Source organism: Leucoraja erinacea, chromosome 27 (assembly GCF_028641065.1).
Source record: "Leucoraja erinacea ecotype New England chromosome 27, Leri_hhj_1, whole genome shotgun sequence".
Taxonomy (NCBI): Eukaryota; Metazoa; Chordata; class Chondrichthyes; order Rajiformes; family Rajidae; genus Leucoraja; species Leucoraja erinaceus.
The window spans coordinates 23,066,314-23,089,519 of NC_073403.1; positions in this window are offsets into that span (position 1 = coordinate 23,066,314).

Genomic DNA, 23,206 nt, shown 5'->3' on the forward strand with positions numbered 1-23,206 from the left:
TGAACCGCTGAGTTATTCCAGCTTTTTGTGTCTATCTTTGGTTTAAACCAACATCTGCAGTAAGGATTTATTATACCATTTTGAGATATATTTAAAAAAATTGTAGACTCTTGACCCTGTAGACTTTAGACTTACAGTGTGGAAGCAGGCCTTTTGGCCCACCGAGCCTGCACCGACCAGCAATCACCCTGTACGCTAGCACTATCCTACACACGAGGAACAATTTACAATTTACAGACGCCAATTAACTTAAAAAAACTGCACGTCTTTGGAGTGTGGGAGGAAACTGGAGCACCCGGAGAAAACCCATGCAGTCACAGGGAGAATGTACAAACTACAAACTCCGTACAGACAGCACCCGTAGTCAGGATCAAACCCGGGTTTCTGCCACTGTATGACTGCAGCTCTACCGCTGCACCACTGTGCCACCCTTTGTAAAAACAAATTGTTTTTAAGTGTTTTTTTGAGGAATAAAAGCACTTTACTGACTTTACTGAGGGCATTTTGCTCCCATTACAATTAAATTAAATCAATCTCACTATCTTGGATCATTGTGGACTTCTACTGCTGCGCCACTGTGCCAACTCTCTTGTAATAAGAAAACCCATCACACAAATAGCTCCAAGGCATGACTTCTATTCATTCTTTTTTTACTCGCCAAATTGACTTTCTTTGGACTTATTTTAGGAGAGGGCTCCAAAGAGGAATCTTCGGACATTTAAAGGTTCTGGCATTAAGAATAGAGTGTAGAGGGAAGGCCAGAATTACTAAACATTGAAGGGGAAGACAGATTGAAGATGGCAGTAGTATTTAAGTCACTGCCAATTTTTGCCTCTTAGCATTAGAGGATGGAAAACCACAGATAAATGCCATTGCCCCTGACAGCACCAGACTGCAGGATCATTCTTCATCTTTCGCCAGACTACTGTGGCAGTTGCAGCATTGACATTTCTGCTTCCATCTATCCCATGCTGACATTATGCAAGTCAGCATGCTCGGTGTTGAGAGCCTCCTACAGTTCCCCCTTCCTGCTCCGTCAGACTTGGAGCATGACTTGAGGATATACGTAGAGGCAGGAGCAGGCCATTCAGCCCCTCGTGCCTACCCCACCCCTCAGTGAAATTGTGGCTGACTTTTACTTCTGTGTCACTTCCTTGATTCCTTCACTCTGATAATCCATTCATTTCTGTCATGAATATATTAGGACATGTTGCGCAGTGAATCCCAAAGATTCATAGGAGAAGAAATCCCTGCCCTGAATAGCCAACCCCTTTGACCCTGTTTCCAGATGCCACAGCAAGAGATAACAACAACCTTTTTTATGTCAAACCCAAAAGAGTTTTAAACATTTCAATGAGATTGTATTTTATTTTCTAAATGCTTGAGAGTGCTCAAATACTCCTCAGGCTTGCGATCACAAGACTCAATCTTGTGCACTCCCTCAATGATGAATCGATCCTTTCTTAGATAGAGAGACTAGACACACACACACTATTCTAGATGTAGTCTTACCAAAGCTCAATTTAACCAAAAAATGCAATAAAGACCAACACAGTGGAGATATATAACAGCATTTAGAAGACATTTGGACTAGTGCATGGATAGGAAAGTTTAGGAGGGATATGGACCAAATGCGGTCAAACAGGACGAGCTGTATGGCCCGGTATATGACACTGTGATTCTATAAACGGTATTGTTAGCGATGCGATTTACTCGCAATTGGAATAGAGGCTAATTATTTACGGTCAGCATGGCTTTATCCCGGAAGGTCATATCTTACAAACTTGACTGACTATTTCGGAGAGGCTGGCACGGGTGATTGTTGAAGGTAGGGCTGTGGGTGCTGTCCAGATGTACGTTAGTAAGGCATTTGACAAGAGCCCTTTGGTAGGCTGATCCAGGCCATTAAAATGGTGACTTGGACATTTGGATTCAGAACTGGTTTATTCATAGGAGGCCAGAATAATACCACAGAGGGTGAAGGGGAGTAATACTGGCTGGAGGTCCAGAACCACTGGTGTTCTGCAGAGATCAGTGCTGGGACCACTGTTGTTTGTAATACAAACATGGGTGGAGTTGCAGACAGTGAAGAAAGTTGTCAAAGGATACAGTGGGATATAGATAAATTACAGATGCAAAAGATGGAGCTTAATCCAGTCAAATGTAAAGGGAATGTATAAAGTTACTGGCAAGACCCTTGGGAGCATTGACCCTGATGGTGTTTTAGGGTCCAAGTCCAGAACTCCCTAAAAGTTGCAGCACAGGTACAAACAGGTACACAGCAGGAAAGGTTTAGAGGGATATCTTTCTTTCTTATTTCTCTCTTTAAAAAAAAAAAAATGAAGTTGTACAGAGAATGTATTATGTTAATATATATTTGGCACCTGAAAAAAGGTACCACTGTATTGTACTTACTTCTAATAAATTAAAAAAAAAAAAGGTTTAGAGGGATATGAGCCAAACACAGGCAGTTCGCAGTTGGGACTAGTGTAAATGGGGCATTTTGGCTGGTGTGGGGAAGTTGGTGCGAAGAGCCTGTTCCCACGCTGTATGACTATGATTCTATGATCAGTAGATTGAATGGTGAAGATGGGACATGGTTTGCTTGCCTTCATTAGTCAATTTGCTTGCCTTCACTGGCCAAATTGTGTGCCTTCCACCACAGTGCTGAATGCTGTGGTGGATGTTTGTGTTAAATTTTTAGTGTGTTTTGTGTGTTCTTTATTATTGTACCGCTGCTGGCAAATTCATTTCACTTGCACTTTATGTGCAACGTGACGAATAAAACCGTATTGTATTGTATTATTGTTAGGGCATTAAGTATGGGCCAGTGGGCGGCGCGACTCTTGTCAGCGGCGGCCTCTGCAGCCCGTCCGCGTTTTATTATTTTCTGTCTATGTTTTTATGTAGTTTTTGTTATTTTTTGTTGGGGTGTGTGTGTGGGGGGGTGGGGCTGGGGGGGTGGAGGGGGGAACTTTTTAAATCTCTCCCTGCACGGGAGACCCGACCTTTTCTCGTCGGGTTGAACGTTATCGTCTGGGGCTGCAATGAGGAGCTGCCTCCTAACAGGATTTCCCACCAGGTGAAATCTGGTGCCGACGCCTCACCTCACAGCGCCTCGCGGAGCTCACCCGAGTCCGGAGCGGGTGGAGCGGTGGAAGGAGCGCTGCTGCTGCTGCTGCTGGCAAAGAGTCGGAGGCTTCAACTGCAGGTCTGCGGACGGCGGCACCGGGAGCCCACATTCACATTCAAATTAGAGACCGCTTTTCAGGGCTCTCGCAACGGCGACTTCTCCCGCACGAGTTGCGGGTCGAAGAGCTCCTGGAGCGGGGCCTAAACATCACCGCCCCGGCGCGGCTTGGAATGGCCGCGGGACTCTGCGAGCGCACGCCGGGGGCTCTAACACCAGGACCCGGTGTGCGACCTCGCACCACCCAGCGTGGCTTTAATGGCCGCGGGACAATTGCCATCGCCAGCTGGGGGCTTTGACTTTGACTCTGACATCGGGGGGGGGGAGAGTGCAGTGGAGAGATAAGTTTATTTGGCCTTCCATCACAGCGATGTGATGGATGTTTATGTAAATTATGTTGTGTCTTGGGTCTATTTGTTTGTAATGTATGGCTGCAGAAACGGCATTTCGTTTGGACCTCAAGGGGTCCAAATGACAATTAAATGTATCTTGTATCTTGTATGTGCCAGGATGTCATATTGCAGGGTTGTAAAACATTGGTGAGAAAACACCAGGAGTATCGCATGCAATCTGATCGTCTCATTACCGGAAGAATGTGGAGGCTTTGGAGAGGGTGCAGAAGAGTTGAAGACGTTTAATATGCTTATTAAAAAACTGAGCTTTTTTGAGAACTGTAAGGCATACTTGCATCATCCAATCTGCAAAGTGCCTGAACAGTTACAGTTTAGATTTGGGAACTAAAAGTTGTCCCACATTTGCATCTACTTTCTACAAACTGTGGGCATTTACAGAGGCCAACTAACCTACAAACCTGCATGTCTTTGGGATGTGGGAGGAAACCAGAGCACCCGGAGGAAGCTCACACGGTCACAGAGGCACCATGCAGACTTCACGCAGGCAACACTCGAGCTCAGGATTGAACGCGGGTCTCTGATGCTGTGAGGCAGTAACTCTACCAGCAGCACACATGTGCCGCCCTCTGACCTCACTGTGCCTGACCTGCTGAATCTTTCAAGAATTCCCTGTTTCCCACTTTGCTCTGAATTCTCCTCCAGTGCCACACAATCACCTTTGCTGCTTCCTGCCTCCATCCCATTGTGTTAACTGACATTCAATCCATCACAGACTTGCTGGATGTGTTGGCATGCCAAGGTGTCACACACACCTTTCTGTGCCTCATGGAATTCTCCATTCTACTTGAGACCCCTTTCTTCATAGCAAGTATTTGCCTTCATGGTTCTCCTGGGTGCATTCATCTCCGAGCCCACAGGCCCATTCATGAAAGCCTCAAGCTGGCCCCACCTCACCCACACATCAACTTCATCCCACCACTGTTGTTCATTTTACACTCTTAAAGTTTCCAATGTTGTGGGCAGGTTGGGCCAATGGGCCTTTTTTCCATGTTTATGTCTATGCCTGTGTGACTCTATCCCAAAGACATGTAGGTTTGTACATTAATTGGCTTCTGTCTGCTGCCCCTTGGTGTATAGGGAGTGGATGTGACATCATGGAGCAGGTGATCAATGGTCGGCGTGGACTCTATGGGCTAAAGGGCCTGTTTTCATGCAGTATCTTTAAACTTGAACTAAACCAAAAACTAAACTTTAACGGTGACATGCATTATTAATACACCACTGTTTTCAAGCGAATGTGCTGTGGAAGCTAATGAGTGCTGGGGATGCTTCCTCCATCCTGTAGATTGTTACTATGGCAACCTGAAATTACACGTCTCAGGGCTACTCACACCACGTTGTGCTTTTGAAGCTAAAAAATTGTCTGAAATGAAATTACTTGCGCTGCTGATGTTACTCAGAACAACACTGGACGAGCATCAGATTAGGCTGTAACAAATTTAAGGAGGTGCACTCAGTGTGAATTGAGTTTCATGGTCAACATTTATTTTTAATGCTCAATGTCACCGAATGTTATGGTTAACCAAAGAAAACAATTTTACCTTTTCTATTGATTCCTTAAAAAGCAGAGAGACATCCACCACCTCACTAGGGTAGGGCAATCAAGAACCAGAGGACATGGGTTTAAGGTGAGGGAGGAAAGATTTAATAGAAACCTGAGGTTTTTTTTAGACAAAGGGTGGTGGGCACAGGGAACGAGCTACCGGAGGAGGTAGTTGAGGCAGGTATTATCGCAATGTTTAAGAAACATTTTGGACAGGTAGATAGATAAAATAGGTTAGATTTAGAGGGATACTAGACTAAGTGGGACCCGTTGGGTCCCATGTTCACACGGGAGGGCTGGTCCCCCGACGCAATATTCCACCTCTCCACCAATTCCAATATTGGTGGGCTTTCTGGAGTGCTGGTATGGGTTCTTGGGGTGGCAGCTCAGTCCCTCAAGCCTGATCTGCTGGCAGCTCACTCACGGCTGGTGGGCTGGCAGTTGACTCATGACTATTCTTTGCAATTCCATTTCAAGCAGGGTGCAAGTCCACCAAATTCGAATCCATGTTCCTACCATTTCAAGCAGGGTGCAAGTCCACCAAATTCAAATCCATGTTCCTAACATTTCAAGCAGGGTTCAAGGCCACCAAATTCAAGTGCAGTTTCTTACCACTATGTGCAGGGTGCAAGGCCACCGAATTCGTGCAGTTTCCAAACACTTCAAGCAGGGTGCAAGGCCACCGAATTCATGTGCAGTTTTATTCAACTTCAAGCAGGGTCCAAGTCCACCAAATTCAAATGTAGCTTCATACCATTTCATGCAGGGTGAAATCACCATAAAACCACACAAAACACCAAACTCACAGTTCAGTAGACATTCAGTGTGTTCAGTTGATTCACAGCTCAGACAGAGTCATGACCTCTCCCTCCCCCATCATGCAGAGTCTGAGCCACACCCACACTTCTGGGTTTTATAACCCCTCCCCCTCCCACCGGAAAAGGTGTGGCTTTCACGGCGTGATTGACAGGAGAGAGATTCTCAACATTTTTTAAACACTAATAACACTTTTATTTTTCATTGATGGGAAGAATTCTCTGCACCTGCTCAGCGGAGGGGGGACCGAGTAAGATGGCCAAAAATCACAGCCGTAAGTGTAGCGTTTTATCTAAAATCAATATACAGTGCAAACAGGAAGTAAGTGCATTTGCAGTAGTGCCTTTTAACTTCAAGCCAAAGCACCCAAGCCACCATTTGCAGTAAGAAGTGCCTTTCAACTTCAAGCCAAATCACCCAAGCCATCATTTGCAGTAAGTAGTGCCTTTCAACTTCAAGCCAAAGCACCCAAGCCACCATTTGTAGTAAGTAGTGACATTCAACTTCAAGCCAAAGCACCCAATCCACCATTTGCAGTAAGTAGTGCCTTTCAACTTGAAGCCAAAGCACCCAAGCCACCATTTTCAGTAAGTAGTGCCTTTCAACTTCATGCCACCATTTGCAGCAAGTAGTGCCTTTCAACTTCAAGCCAAAGCACCCAAACAACTATTTGCATGCAGTGTTCAGTGTTATTCAGAGCTCAGAGAGGCGTGACCCTTGGCTTCATCCATCTTGCAGAGAGTGAGTGAGGCATACCACTTCCTGATTTTATAGTCCCTCCCCCTCCCTCCAGCAGGGGCAGCAGAGAAAATGGTGAATTTTTTTAAAACATTAATATCTCTCTGATTTGTCATCGATGGGAAAAATCCTCCGCATCCGTAAGGCGGAGGGGGGCTCTGGGTGAGGTGGCCAAAAATGACGGCCGTAGGTGGCTGCGTTCTGTCGGAAATCGCAGCGCAGTAGGCCAAAAGCGGTCAAGATCGGAGATTTAGTAATATAAGATGGACCACATGCAGGCAGGTGGGACCAGTCTAGATGGGGAATGTTGGTTTTGTGGGCAAGCTGAAAGGTCTATTTCCATGCTGTATGACTCTATAACTACATCAGGAATTTATCCTTAGCGTTATGAGGTCCGTTCAAGTACCACGATTCATTTTACTTTACTACGGGGGGAAAACTCGAGCAGGGAATGCAAAGAGGCAAAACAAGTCATGGACTGTCATGGGTAAGTCGGATTAAAGAAAACCATCAAGTTTTTTATGTGTACATTAAAATCAAGAGGGTAACTTGGGAGAATATAGGACCACTAAAGATAAAGAAGGAAAGTTATGCTTTGAGTCAGAGGATTTAGACGAGGTGCTGTACAATGATTTTGCATCTGCATTCACCAAGGGCGAGGAGATGGAGGAGAATGAGATCAGTGCGGGGTATACTAATATGCTAGAGCGGCTTGAGATCAAGAAGGTGGTGTTGAGTATCTTGGCTGAATCTCCAGGGCCTGATGGGATCTATCCCAGATTATTGGAGAGTGTGCAGAAGGGGTTTACCAGATTGCTGCCTGGATTAGAAGGGTATGAGCTGTAAGGAGAGGGTCAACAAAATTGGATCTTTTTTTTCTGAAGAGTTGAAGCTGAGGGGAGATCTGATAGAAGTATATAAAATTACAAGAGTCGTAGGTAGGTAGCAGGCAGTCAGAACGGTTTTCCCAAGGTGGAAATGCCAAAGTCTAGAAGCCATAGCTTTTTTGTCAGAGGTGGAAAGCTTAAAGGAGATTTGCAGGGCAAGGTTTTTACACAGAGAGGGATAAATGCCAAGGGTGGTGGTGGAAGCAGACATGGCAGTGGCAGTTAAGGGGCTTTTAGATAGGCACATGGCAAGGAATTGAGGGATAGGGATCACGTGCAGGCAGAGGTGATTAGTTCAACTTGGTATTATGTTCAGCGATGGACATTGAGGGCCAAAGGTCCTGTTCCCATGTTGCACTGTTCTATGTTCTGTGCTCTAAGTACTAAAGTTTGAAAAATGCCTTAAAATGCATGGAAGAATTTGCATGAACTTATTTCCATAGATTAGGTCATGCAGAGCGCGGCGCGGCTCTGGCCAGCAGCGGCCTCTGCAGTCTGCCCGCGTTTTTATTATTTTCTGTCTGTGTTTTAATGTAGTTTTTGTTATTTTTGTTGGTGTGTGGGGGGGTGGGGGTGGGGTGGGAGGGGGGGGGGAAACTTTTTAAATCTCTCCCTGCACTGGAGACCCGACCTTTTTCTCGTCGGGTTTCCGTTGTCGTTGAGGCCGCAACGAGGAGCGGCCTCCAACAGCAGGAAGCCGGGGACTCTGGTGCTACTCACCGTCGCCGTCGCGGGGCTGGCCGAGTGAGCGGTTGAGAGCGGTGGAGGAGCGCTGCTGCTTGCTGCTGAGTGAATGAGTCGGAGGCTGCTGCATTCTGCGGACAGCGGCGCCGGGAGCCCGCGGATCCCTGGAGAGAGACCGCTTTTGCTCCTGCAACGGCGAATTCTCCCCGCCTTGCGGGGTCGAAGAGCTCCTGGATAACACCATTGCCCCGCGCGGCTGGAACGGCCGCGGGACTTTACGAGCGCACACCGGGGGCTCCAACACCAAGACCCGGTGTGCGACCTCGCACCACCCGGCGTGGCTTCAATGGCCGCGGGACAATCGCCATCGCCAGCCGGGGGCTTTGACTTTGACTCTGACATCGGGGGGGGGAGAGTGCAGTGGAGAGATAAGTTTTTTTTGGCCTTCCATCACAGCTATGTGATGGATGTTTATGTAAAATGTAAGTATGTTATGTCTGGGTCTATTTGTGTGTAATGTATGGCTGCAGAAACGGCATTTCGTTTGGACCTCTAGGGGTCCAAATGACAATTAAATTGACTCTTGACTCTTGACTCTTGACTTGACTCTCTTGCATAATCCAGAGAGACCCTCCATATTGTTTTATACCTGGGACTTACACCAGTATGAGGAGCAATTTCCTGAATGCTCATTTACTGATTTGGCACAAAGACTGCTTAGTCATAGAGTCATACAGCACAGAAACAGGCCCTTCAGCCCGACAAGTCAATGCTGTCCATTAAGCACCTCGTTATACTAATTGTATGCTCGTTCTAGTTTCATTTTCACCTCATTCTCATCAGTTCGTCCCAGATTCTACAAAGAAACTAATATTTTCTTTTGCAGTTTAGCTTCACTGAAACTTTACCAGAAGATTTCACATTGGCTGAGATTGGCCTTTTTCCAAATGCATCAGGCCTCCCAGATATTTGCTCAAAGATCCAATTTAATTGTGAAATTACTTTCAGAGTTTAATTCGCATATTGAATTTGACATGCTTTTCCCTACTACATTTACTTCTTTAACTACCTCTCTGTTCCTTTGCTCTGTGAAAGGATCTTTGAGGAACAATATTTTCCTGGAGTTATTGGAATTCCAGGTCGCAATGAGCAAAAGTATTTCAATTGATGAAGAGTGCAGATCCACAGGGTACATCAGCTTATTTTTTTTCTTTCCAGTTAAATTAATATTGCAGAAATCCAGCCAGCCATGGTTATCAAGCACTTTCTTTGTTGCTGGATGTTTTAGGAAGGCCACCAATGACTACACTGGCACAGTCTGACGAAGGGTCCCGACCCAAAACGTTACCCATCTTTTTTCTCCAGAGATGCTGCCTGACCAGCTGGGTTACTCCAGCACTTTGTGTCTATCTTTGGTATAAGCCAGCATCAGCAGTTCTTTGTTTCTATTCACACCTCTTATATTTTTACAAAAATAACTTTTTCCATTGTTCCTTGAATGTCTTCTGATTCTCTTTCACATTGAGACATACATCACAGAAACAGGCCCATCGGCCCACTGAGTCCACTGACCATCAGACCTCCATTTATACTAATCCTAAATTCATCCCTTTTTTATTCTTCCCAATATTCTTTCCCTACATCTTAATATTCCATAAAATATTTTTCTATGTCATGCAACATCTCTTCTTTAAACTTAATTTGGTATAACATTTCTCTAAGTTCCTAGATCCAGTCTTTAATACCTGATATTTATTCTCAATATGGAATCAATGTAATGGTGTCTTGTACAACTAGCAATTAAATATCTATTGATGTTATTTTATCCAGATACTCTACTGATTTCTTCACACAATATTTGCAACAGCTTACCATAACTGAAATAGTTGCCAGAATAATATTCAAAGTCAATATAATGAGAATTACCATAAGATGATGTGTTGTGCCTCAGGGGTCAGCTGGACCTTTGCTGTTTGTCACCTTTATCAATGATTTGGATGATAAAATACAAGGCATGGTAAGTGTAGATCGGTTATTTCATTATAGTGTTTGTTAGTAGTGACTCCACCTATTATGTGCTTCATTTTATCAAGAGCCTGCTTACGCTAGTTAGAATGAGTAGCAGCTTGGAGATGTGATGACTGCAGATCATTGCTGTATGTAGATTTAATAAACATGTGTTTTATCTTGATGTGTGTTCGAGTCGACTCATTACAGTTAGTAAGTTTGCAGATTACACTAAAATAGGTGGTATGTAGACAGTGAACAAGGTAATGAGGAATTAAGTTTCATTTAGTTTAGTTTAAAGTTACAGTGCGGAAACAGGCCCTTTGGCCCACCGAGTCCGCACCAACCAGCGATCTCCGCACATTAGTACTACCCTACACACACTAGGGACAATTTTACATTTATACATTAATACCAAGCTAATTAACCTATAATCTGTACGTCTGGAGCGTGGGAGAAAACTGCAGAAACCCATGCATTTCACGGGGAGAACGTACAAACTGCGTACAGACAAGCACCTGTAGTTAGGATTGTACCAGGGTCTCTGGCGCTGTAAGTAGTTCTATCTTTACACCACCGGGTTATCCTAAACATCAAGATCTTGATCAGCTAGGTAAGTAGGCCGAGGAATGCCCAATAGAGTGTAATTCAGACAAGTGCATGGTGTTGCAAAAAGGGAAGACAAACCAGGGCAGGACTTTTCACAGTGAATGGTAGGGTTCTGGGGAGTGTAATCAAACGGGAGAACATGTGGTATCTCCGAATGTGGTATTGCAAGTGGCCGTAGTGAAGAAGGCTTTTGTTTCATTGCTGTATGATTCTGTGGATCTATAAATGCACGTCTTTCATAAAATAGTTTTAAAATGACAGTGCATAATTGATTTGCAAAGACAAAGTCTCTAAAAGTCTTTCTGCGTGTGCATTTCATCACGTTGGACTGTGCAACAGAAACCTGTTGAATGTGTGTCCAGAGATGGGCCTAGAACGGAAATGGTCTGTGTGGGTGGGTAGAATAATGACACTGTGGCTGACAGGGAGAAGGATTTGTGCTGGAATCTGCAGGTAGAGGAATCTGCTTGGCATTGGTACAAAATGCTTGTTAGGCAGCGACCCTGGACAAAATGGGTAGGTGATGTTTCGAATCGGGACCTTCTTCAGACAGATGGGAGGTTGGCAGTGAAGTGTCACTTACCAGAGGCAAGGTTGCAAAGGGGCTGTCAGGGTGGGAGCCGGTTGCTAGGCGGAAGGAGTGGGTTTAGGTCACTCTCGTTAGCCAGGTGATGAATCTGTGGAATTAATTGCCACAAATGGCTGTGGATTTCAAGACATTAGGTATTTTTAAAGCGGAGGTTGATAGGTTAAGGGGAGATGGTAGGAGAATAGGGTTGAGAGGGAAAGATAGATCAGCCATGATCGATTGAAGGAGTAGACTCGAATGCTGAATGGCCTAATCGGCTCCTATGTCTTATGGTCTCATGATTTAAGTTAACCAGTCAGATGTTTAGCAGTTGATGTGGGGTTGTGATGTAGGGGGGGTTGATGCTCACTGGTGTTGGGATGGTGGTGAAAAGCGATCAAGGAAGAGAAAGAAAGGTAAGAACATTAATTAACGTGGTCCCACCTCAATTAGGTTCCTGGCATAGGATTCCACATCCGGCTGGTGAGACGGTGATGTAGAGGTAGAGTTGCAGTGCCAGAGACCCAAGTTCAATCCCGTCTACGGGTGCTGTCTGTACAGAGTTTGTACGTTCTCCCCATCACCTGCACAGGTTTTCTCCGGGATCTCTGTTTTCCTCCCACACTCCAAAGCCGTGCAGGTTTGTAGTTTTAATTGGCTTGGTATAATTGTAAATTGTCCCTAGCGTATAGGATACTTTTAATGTATGGTGATCGCTGGTCCAAACAGACTAGGTGGCCCGAAGGGCCTGTTTCCGCATTGTATCTCCAAACTAAACTAAAATAAGAGCTGATCACAGTGAGGCAATATCCATTTCATTTTATATTTCATCAAAATTGAATTGTACAACATGCCAAAACATCGGTTCAATGGTTTAATGTCTAGGTACTTATTTCTACATAAAGTCTTTCACAGTATATATATACCTCATCAAGACAGAAAAATCAGATTCATGCTTCAGGTGCTTGTGAAATAGAACAATACACAAGATTGGCTGAAATATCAACCTGCAACCAAGAGAGTGAACAAGCCATTTATTTCCTGCCTGAAAAATGGACTTAGTCACAACAACTGGCAGCAATCATAATTCTGTTAAAATGCTGCCAAAAAATCCAACCCTTCTGCTTTGCAATAATGCTACAGTTTGAAAAGTGCAGGCACCAGGCACCCAATTTAAAGTAGGTTTCAATTACCATGTTGTATCCTCAGCCAGATACATAATTCTCCTACGAGTAACATTTCTATTGCAGAGCACTAAAGGGCCTGTCCCACTTGGGCGTCATTTGCGCGTCACGCAGATGGCGTGCAAAGACTTTGTACATCGCAGAATCCTGGAGCGCCGCGCGTGACCGCAAGTCACTGCTTCCGTCACCACACACCATGCGCGCATAATGTGCACCGTCATGCGTCGTGACGCGTAAATGATGTTGCGTAAATTACGATGAAATGACGCCCACGTCACTGCTTCCGTCACCACGCACCATGCCTTAAGTCTCTTATACCAAATAATTCAACTTCTTCACAAGTTGTCTTCATGATGCTTTAAATGATGCTTCGTGATGCTGCGGCACGGTGGTGCAACGGTAGAATTACTGCCTTACAGCGCTAGAGGACTGGGTTCGATCCTGACCATGAGTGCTGTCTGCACGGAGTTTGTACGCTCTCCTCATGATCTGCGTAGTTTTTCTCCAAGATCTTCAGTTTCCTCCCACTGTCCAAAGACGTACAGGTTTGTGGGTTAATTGGCTTAGCATAAATGTAAGTTGTCCCTGTTGTGTGTAAGACAGTGTTAATGTGCAGGGATCGCTGGTCGGTGCACTGAAGGGCCTGTTTCCGCCCTGAATCTCTAAACTAAACTAAAGTAATTTAAACTAGGGAAGTACACATCCCTCCATACACTCACTCATCCTCAGCATCCTCACATACCATTTTCAGCATCTTTGAATGAGTAATCTTAGTTTCCATCCTTTCTTATTAAACTGGGGATGTTTTTGTGTATATGGTGGCGAGCAGGAAAATAATCTTTTTTTTAAGATGTACAGTCTCAACACATCTGGGAACACAAGGAACTGCATGTGCTGGAATCTTGATCAAAATTCAAAGTGCTGGAGGAACTCAGCGGGCCAGTCAGCATCCACGGAGGGAAGTGGACAACTAATGTAAAGGGCCTTAGGGATACCAGAGGAACAGAGCAAATTGAATTTAATTTGCTGGATAAGAATGAATCCTAGCAAATGTCTCTTAACCCAACAGGATGAAGAAAGGTTTCGACCCGAAATGTTGCCTATTTCCTTCGCTCCATAGATACTGCCTCACCCGCTGAGTTTCTCCAGCATTTTTGTCTACCTTCGATTTTCCAGCATCCGCAGTTCCTTCTGAAACAGGCTGACTAAGAGGTGAGATAAAATTAGAGTGCGGTCGAATGTGTCAAAGGCTTCAGATAGATCAACAATTATGATTTTGTTATGATCACTAAGGATATAATTATGATAAGACATGTTTTAATACAGGGCCGGATGTCTAATTGGAGTCATAGAGTCACACAGAATAGGAAACATGCTCTTTGCCCCAGCTTGCCTGTGTTGACCAGGATGCCCCATCTACACTAGTCGCACATGCCACGTTTGTCCCTCTAAACTTCCCGATCCATGTACCATGAGTTTTAAATGTTGCTATGGTACCATCAAATGATGTTATAGTATCTTTAAATGTTGTTATACCACCAACTATTGGGAAGATTTAAAAAAAGGCACTTTGGGAATAATTGACATGAAATCAGAGACTAGGAAAATAGGAGCAGGATATTTGGTTTGTCAATCTTCCCCTGCTATACAATAGAATTGTGGTTGATCTGCCCCAGGCATCATCCATCGCCTCTTGTATAACTTATCTACTGCCTCCTTAAGTGCTTTAATAGTCTCAACTCCCAAACAAAAGAATTTCAGCAATGGTTCCAATAGCTCTCAGATGACTGTCCCATAATATTGTAACAATATCCCACACTACAGATTCTTCCACTCATGAAAACATCTAATTTTCCCCTCAGTTCTGCTTAGTTTATTGTCACGTGTACTGACGTACAGTGAAAAGCTTTTGTTGCGTGCTATCCAGTCAGCATAAAGACTATACATGATTACAATCAAGCCATTTACAGTGTACAGTTACATGATAAGAGAATAAGGCTTAGAGCCAGGTAAAGCCTGTAAAGTACAATCAAAGATAGTCTGAAGGTCACCAATGAGGTAGATAGTAGTTCAGGACTGCTCTCTAGTTATGTCACATGTGCCCACAATGCTAAGAACTGTATTCTGCACTCTGTATCTTCCCCCATGCACTATCTATTGCACTAGAGTTTGCCCTGATGGTATTTAAGTATGGTAGCATCTGATCTGACTGGATAGCATGCAAAGCAAAACTTTTCACTGTACCTCAGTACACATAACATTAATAAAACAAAACCAAAGAATACAGGCCTCATTTCTTTAGCTGCTTGTGATCAGACAATCCTGTCATTACTCTAAGAATTTATTTTGGACTACATCTAATGTTAGTAAATCCTTTCTTAAATAAGGGGGTCAAACCTGTGCATAGAACGCCAACCGTGGCACTACACAGTGGTAACAATACTCCCCTATATCTAAACTTGCAATAGAGGCCAATTAACCTACAAACCCGCACGTCTTTAGAGTGTGTAAGGAAACCGGAGCCTCCGGAGGAAATCTATGTGGTTACAGAGAGAATGTGGGAGCTCCACACAGGCAGCACCCGAGGTCAGGATTAAAGCTGGGTCTCTGGCGCTGTGTGGCAGCAAAAGGCCATCTTGCAAGAGAGGCCAATGTGCCATTCGTATGAAATACATGGGAAAGGAAGAGGAGAATGGTTATGGAAACATGTTTTGCAAGGATCCAGAGGTCAGAAGATTTGTCACCAAGCATAAATAATTTCCGTGTTAATTGAAAGAAGCAATGTCAAAACAACACTGATGGAACAGTGAGATGTTAGCATTCATGTTAATCATTGCAAAGGGCCGCACTTTGTTAATAAGTGGTGTTTTATTAATTTCACCAGGACAATCATTCATTCTCATAATAAACGGGCAATAACAACCTGACATTCTCCATGTGTTCTTTACATTTCCTTCACTTAGAGCAGACATTGGATGTTATTGACCGAACGTTTTCACTGACATTGAGAAATAAATCTGTCAGGATCAGATTTGATTGTTTTAGGCCAATTTTATGTCATGAAATCAATGAATCATTGCTGTACACAAGAAGGTTATTCAACCCATCAAGGCCTAACCAGCTTTCCCCAGGAGAAACCAATCAATCTCATTTACCTCTCTTTCCGTATTGTTCCACAGCTATTCCACTCCAAAGTATTTATATATTTTCTTATTGAAAGCGACTTCTGACTCTAGTTCCATCACCATTCCAAGGCACGATGACTTGTTGCATGAATATGTTTTTCCTCACGTCAACCCTTTCTTTTGCCAATCAATTGGCGGCCCAGTGGCGCAACGGTGGAGCTGCTGCCGCACAGCACCAGAGACCCAGCTTTAAACCTGACCTCGGGTGCTCTCTGTGTGGAGTTTGCACACTCTCCCTCTAACCGCATAGATTTCCTCTGGGTGCTCCGGTTTCCTTACAGACTCCAAAGACGTGCGGGTTTGTAGGTTAATTGGCTTCTGCAAATTGTAAATTGTCCCTAGTGTGTAGGATATTGCTCGTGTACGAGCGAGAAAGTGGTGTAACATGGAACTAATGTGCCTAGAATTGGTGATCGATGACCAGAGTGGTCTCAGTGGGCCAGAGGGGATGTTCCACGCTATGTCTCTAAACTATACTTACACTCAATTTTAAATCATCGGTTCTCAATTTTACTGTTAATGGAACAGTTTTAGTTTAGAGCTAGTGTGAACATATGATCGATTGTTGGAATGAACTTGGTGGGCTGAAGGGCCTGTTTCCACACCATATGCCATGCCCTTTGCACTAGTTCTATGTCATCCCACTTTCTCATCCACTCCCCACACAACTAGGGGGCAATTTATAGAGGCCATTTAACCTATAAACCCACACGTCTATGGGATGTGGGAGGAAACCAGATCACCCAGAGGAAAACCCTTGCGGACACAGGGAGAGGGTACAAACTCCACACAGACAGCACCCGAGGTCAGGATCGAACCCAGGTCTCTGATGCTGCAGCTCTGTGAGGCAGTGGCTCTACCAGCTATGTCACCATGCTGCCAATAAAAATACTTGTGCTTTTATTCACTTTCTTTAGATTCAACTGTTTTAAAATGGGCTATGTAGCAATGCTCTTTTCATTTCTCTCTTAAGGAAAATCAATTTATTTGTAGTTATCACAAAAAATACATTTGTTCCACAAGAATTGTTAGTTCAACAAATTCAGCAAGACCTTTTCAATCACTATGCATGCTTTAATTTGGCAAATGTTTGTTGGTTGAATCCATAAGAGATCTAACATTATTTTATTTATGTTCTTTTTTAGACCATATTTATTCAATTATTTGCAGCTAGCTGTAAAGGACTTTGGTTAGGCCGCATTTGGAGTATTGTGTGCAGTTTTGGTCACCCATGACAGGAAAGATGAGGACGCTTTAGAGAGGGTGCAGTAGAGGTTGTGTAGGAAGGAACTGCAGATGCTGGTTTACACCGAAGATAGATACAAAATGCTAGAATACCCTGAGATATGCCCCTGTCCCACTTAGGAAACCTGAACGGAAACCTCTGGAGACTTTGCGCCCCACCCAAGGTTTCTGTGCGGTTCCCGGAGGTTTTTGTCAGTCTCCCTACCTGCTTCCACTACCTGCAACCTCCGGCAACCACCTGCAACCTCCGGGAACCGCACGGAAACTTGGGTGAGGCGCAAAGTCTCCAGAGGTTTCCCTTCCGGTTTCCTAAGTGGGGCAGGGGCATTACTCCAGCATTTTGTGCAGCAGAGGTTTACGAGAATGCTCTCTGGATTAGAGGATATTTGTCAGAAGGAGAGGCTGGACAAATGTGGATAGTTTTGTCTGGAATGTTGGCGGTTGAGGGGACACCTGATAGAAGTAGATAAAATGTGAAGGAAGGAACTGCAGATGGTTTAAACCAAAGATAGACACAAAAAGATGGAGTAACTCAGCGGGACAGGCAGCATCTCTGGAGAGAAGGAATGGGTGACGTTTCGGGTTTGAAGAAGGGTCTCAACCCGAAACGCCACCCATTTCTTCTCTACAGAGATGCTGCCTGTCCCGCTGAGTTACTCCAGCTTTTTGTGCCTATCTTCAAAGTAAAATAAAATAATTGGGTGTGATACATAATGTGGGTGGTCAGAACCTTTCTCCCAGGAAATGTCAGAAGGTGTAGCTTTAAGGAGAGAGGAGTAAAGTTTAAAGGAATTGTGTGGGGTAAGTTATTTATACAGAGAGTGGTGTGTGCCAGAAACGTTCTGCCTTTGGTGGTGTTGGAGGTGAAATTATAGCAATATTTAAGAGGCTTTGAGACTGGCACATGGGTATACAGGGAAAGGAAGGATATGGATCATATGTAGACAGAGGAGATTATTTCACCAGTAAATGTTAGGCATGGACATTGTGGGCCGAATTGCCTGTTCTTGTGCCGAGCTGTTCTGTGTTCTACGCTCTCCAAAGCAGGCCAATTTAAGAATGGCAAACATGCTCACTTCTGCCCTCTGCTCTTCAGACTCTGGAGTCTGGCTACTTATTCAGAAGGCTGATCCTGTGGACCACCTCGACATTTAATGGTGGTGCACTGCCACTTGTACAATTAACCCGGGACCCGGGTTTGACCTTGACTGTGGGCGCTTGTCTGTACAGATTTTGTACGTTCTCCCTGTGACCTGCATAGGTTTTCCCCGGGAGCTTTGGTTTCCTCCCACACGGCTAATTTGCTTGTTATAAATTGTAAATTGTCCCTAGTATTTGTAGGATTGTGTTAGTGTCCTGGGACCGCCGGCTGGCATTGACGCGGTGGGCTGAAGGGCCTGTTTTGGTGTTGCATCTCTAAACTAAATTAAGCACCTCCCTCCCAGGGTTGATACATTAGGTTGGCCCCATGAATTGGCACTGCTTGGCACCTTCAGAGGCAAGGTAGACAGGCACAGACACCCGAGAGTAGGAGGGGGAGATGGGCTCACATCTGCATCCACTAAACCCCTAGAGAATTCAGAGCCAGACTCCCTGTCCCAGGTCAGAGAGGAACAATATAGTCAGAGAGAGACAGAACGTGTTGCAGTAACTCAACGAGTTAGGCAGCATCTCTGGAAGATATGAACTGATGACATTGGGTTAGGACCTCTTTCAGACTGATTGTAATAAGGGGAAGGGAAGAGAGGAGAGGGCAGGACAAAGCCAGGCAAGTGATAGGTGGATACAGGTGAGAATGGAGAGGTTGATTGGCAGATGTTTGGACAAGGGACAGAGATGAAAAGACTAAAGGCTGTGAGATATGGTAATAAGGAGACAGAATGCCTGAAATATAAAGCATTTCTTCCACTATCTTATCCCCTCCCCCCAATTCCCCTTCCACCTACATCCCTTCACCTGGCTTCACATTTCACACAACTGATCAGCCATGATCATATTGAATGGCGGTGCAGGCTCGGAGGGCCAAATGGCCTACTCCTGCACCTATTTTCTATGTTTCTCTGCTTATCTTCTTATCCCACACTCTTTTATCTTTCCATCTCTGGCCTTTGTCCAATTAACTCCCCAACCTGTATCCACCCATCGCTTGTCTGCCCACTCCTTTCGTTCAACTTTTTTCTCCTCAATAGTCTATACAATGAGTCTGAAGAAGTGTCCCAATCTGAAACGTTGCCCATCCATGTCTTCCAGTGATGATGCCTGACCCGCTGAGTTTCTCCAGCGCATTGTGTCCATTATTGTAAACCAATGTCAGCAGGTCCCTTGTGTCTCCTATATATCCAGAGAGATGGAGACACAAAGAAATGCAGATGCTGGTTTACAAAACAAACACGAAGTGCTGGAGTAACTCAGTGGGTCGAGCAGCGTCTCTAGAGGACATGGATAGGTGACATTTCACTTCGGGACCATTCTCCATTCTGAAGAAATGTCCCAACCCGAAACTTCACCTGTCCAATGTATGCAGATATTGACACAGATATTGCTTCAGCATTAGCAATATGTGGTTATGTTGATTCTCAGAATATGAGAATATGAGAAGCTATTACCCATTCAATCAAAAGGAACAGCTAAGAATCCTTGCTGACAAATGCCCTGTTTAAAGTTTGAACCCTGCGAATCCCTTGATTAGTACAGGTGTCAGGGGTTATGGGGCGAAGGCAGGAGAATGGGGTTGAGAGGGAAAGATAGATCAGCCATGATTGAATGGTGGGGTAGACTTGATGGTCTAATTCTGCTCCAAAACTTACGAACTTACGGAATTGTATCCGTAACTTAATAGCCAATCACCCTGTTTATGAATGTTGGATTTATGTAATTGCTTAAGTGCCTTATCTATGCAATGGGAGAACTGCGCTGTTCAGTCACCTCTTACAGAAGAATTTGTGAACTGGTGGATCTGTCGAGTTGGGAGATTTCATGCTGAAGAGAGACCTTGGGAAATGTGTTGACACGTATAATAACACCAAGGCAACATCAGCAAAGCTCACAAAGTGCGCAGGAAAGCGAGTTAACACTTTCATCCATCTTAGCGAATGACTCTCCCTCTCAGTCATTTTCTGAAAGGCAGCAAATCCACACAACTTGCAGCAATGTTTGGCTTGGCATAAAGTGTCTTTAAGAGTTGGAGCCCTGACTCCTCGCTTAAGCTCTCCCGATTTGGCGTATATCAGTCAAACCAATAATCAACTCAATGCTCTTTAGACAATTCCAGTTTTTCCATCTATCCGTTATCACTTAATTCCATAATTCCCAGACTATTTTGTTATTTTCTCAGCACCTTTCCTTGGACTTTCATATTAAGTGTTTGGCTCTAGAATTGGATGCAGTACCTAAGTAATAGCCAAACAAAGAGAGGTTCAATAGACCACTTTTAGAGACGTTGATCTGGGACAGGATTAATCGTCTTATGGTCAAAGTGGATGATAGACAGTAAATAAAGTCAGCATGGATTTGTTAAGGGCAAGTTCTATGTAATCAATTCAAATAATATTTTGATGAGGTTAAAGTCAGTGATAATAATACAGATGATTTGGACTTCCAAAAAGCTTTTGATAAGGTGCTATAAAGGAATTTTATTAGCAAGGTTGAAGTATATTGTTCCAAAGCGACATTGGTAACATGGATACAAAGTTGGCAAGGTAATAGACATCAGACGGTCATGGTGGATGGTTGTTTTAAATTAAATTTAAATTAAACTGGGTTTTCCACAGGGATTGGCCATTACCATTTTAATCTGAAGTGTGCATGTTCTCCCTGTGAGGGGTTTGCACATTTTCCCTGGGACCATGTGGGTTTCCTCCAGGTGCTCCGGTTTCCACCCACACTCCAAAAACGTGCAGGTTTGTAGGTTAGTTGGCTTTGATAAAATTGCAAATTGTCGCTAGTGTGTGGGATAGTGCGTGTGTATGGGGTGGCTGCTGGTTGGTGCGGACTCAGTGGGCCGAAGGGCCTGTTTCGATGCTGTATCTCTAAACTAAACTACACTAATGACTAGGACTTGGAGATACAAACAACCATTTGTAAATCTGCAGATAAGCCATATCTTGGCAGTATTGTGTGGTAAAGATTGCAGCAGGGTTCAGACATTTCTGGGTACAGGTGTGGCAGATGATGGTTAATTGGCAGAAAAAATCAACGATTCGGAGACACCCAAATAGGGGACTGATGATGATTATGAAGAAATAAATCCAAGCTCACTTTTTTTTAGAGCAGTAGAAGAAAACAAAATCATGAATATCTATATAACTAAAAGTCTCATCTTGACCACATCCTGTCTATGCTGTATATTGGTGTTAGAAAAAATGCTACCATATATCGCTAAGAATTTTGACCATCTTACTCACAGTCCTCCTCTGCTGAGGCAGCCCTGAGGGTTTTTCCGATCGATGAAAAAAAAAAGTTTAAAAAATTCTTGAGATCAGCTGATTGGTCCTCTCGCCTGTCAATCACTATATAAAGGTAATGCCCCATCTGGGGGTGGGGGGCAGGACTATAAATCCCCGGATGCCTGGACATGAGTCAGTCACACAGGAAGATCGTGAGGGAGAGTCCACAACTGTGATTCTAAGCTGTGAATCAACTGAACTGTGAGTCTGCAATGTACTTGCAATAAATAATTTGTTAGGCTTTAATGACAATGCAATGAGTTGTTTGGCAAATTGGTGGCCTACACTCTGCTTGAAATGCTATGAAATTGAGTTTGGTGGCCTGCCCTCCGCATGAAGTTGACTTTGGTGGCCTGCACTCTGCCTGAAATGCTATGAAATTGAGTTTGGTGGCCTGCACTCTGCCTGAAATGGAATTTTAAGGAATAGCTGTGAGTGAATTTACAGTCCACCAGCACTGAGTGACGGATCTGCCAGCCCACCAACCCTGAGTAACTGAACTGCCGCCTGCCAGCCCACCAACCCTGAGTGACTGAGCTGCCAGCCCACCAGGCCTGAGTGGCTGAGTTGCCAGCCCAATAATCCATTTGGCCCACAATGTCTGTACTAGCCCTCTGGAAACCAGTCCCTTCAGCCCACAACACCCACACTTGCACTCCAGAAAGCCCCCCACTGGATGCCAATATTGGAATTGGTGGAGAGGTGGAATATTGCTTTGGGAGACCAGCCCTCCCTTGTGAACATGGAACCCAACGGGTCCCACTTAGTCTAGTTGTAAAAAATGTATGAACAAATCTTCTACTGACTGGAATGAAATTGACATGACAATAGTCAAGAAAGTCATCGATGGCATTGCAAAATCAATAACACACATCTGTAACTTGCCGTTTTCTAACTGGTAAATTCCCAAGCAAAATGAAAATTGCAAAAGTTATACCTTTATATAAAACTGGGGATAGACTCCGCTTCACAAATTATTGGCCGGTTTCCTTACTTTCCCAATTCCCCAAGATACTGGAAAAACTCTTTACTGAAAGACTAGACAAATTCATTGAGAAGCACAAATTGCTGACTGACATTCAGTATGGATTTAGGTCAAACAGATCAACATATATGGCACTAATCGCAATAAAAGAAGAAATTACTAATTGTATAGACAAAAAAAAGTATGCTGTGGGAGTATTTATAGATCTAAAAAAAGATACCATTTGATACCATTGATCACAATATATTACTTAATATGGTGTGGTAAATTGGATTAGTAAGTATGCAGATGATACTAAGATAGGTGGGGTTGTGGATAATTAAGTAGATTTACAAAGTCTACAGAGAGATTTATGCCAGTTGGAAGAGTGGGCTGAAAGATGGCAGATGAAGTTTAATGCTGATAAGTGTGAGGTGCTACATCTTGGCAGGACAAATCAAAATAGGACGTACATGGTAAATGGTAGGGAATTGAAGAATGCAGGTGAACAGAGGGATCTGGGAATAACTGTGCACAGTTCCCTGAAAGTGGAATCTCATGTAGATAGGGTGGTAAAGAAAGCTTTTGGTGTGCTGGCCTTTATAAATCAGAGCATTGAGTATAGAAGTTGGGATGTAATGTTAAAATTATACAAGGCATTGGTGAGGCCAATTCTGGAGTATGATGTACAATTTCACCCAATTATAGGAAGGATGTCAACAAAATAG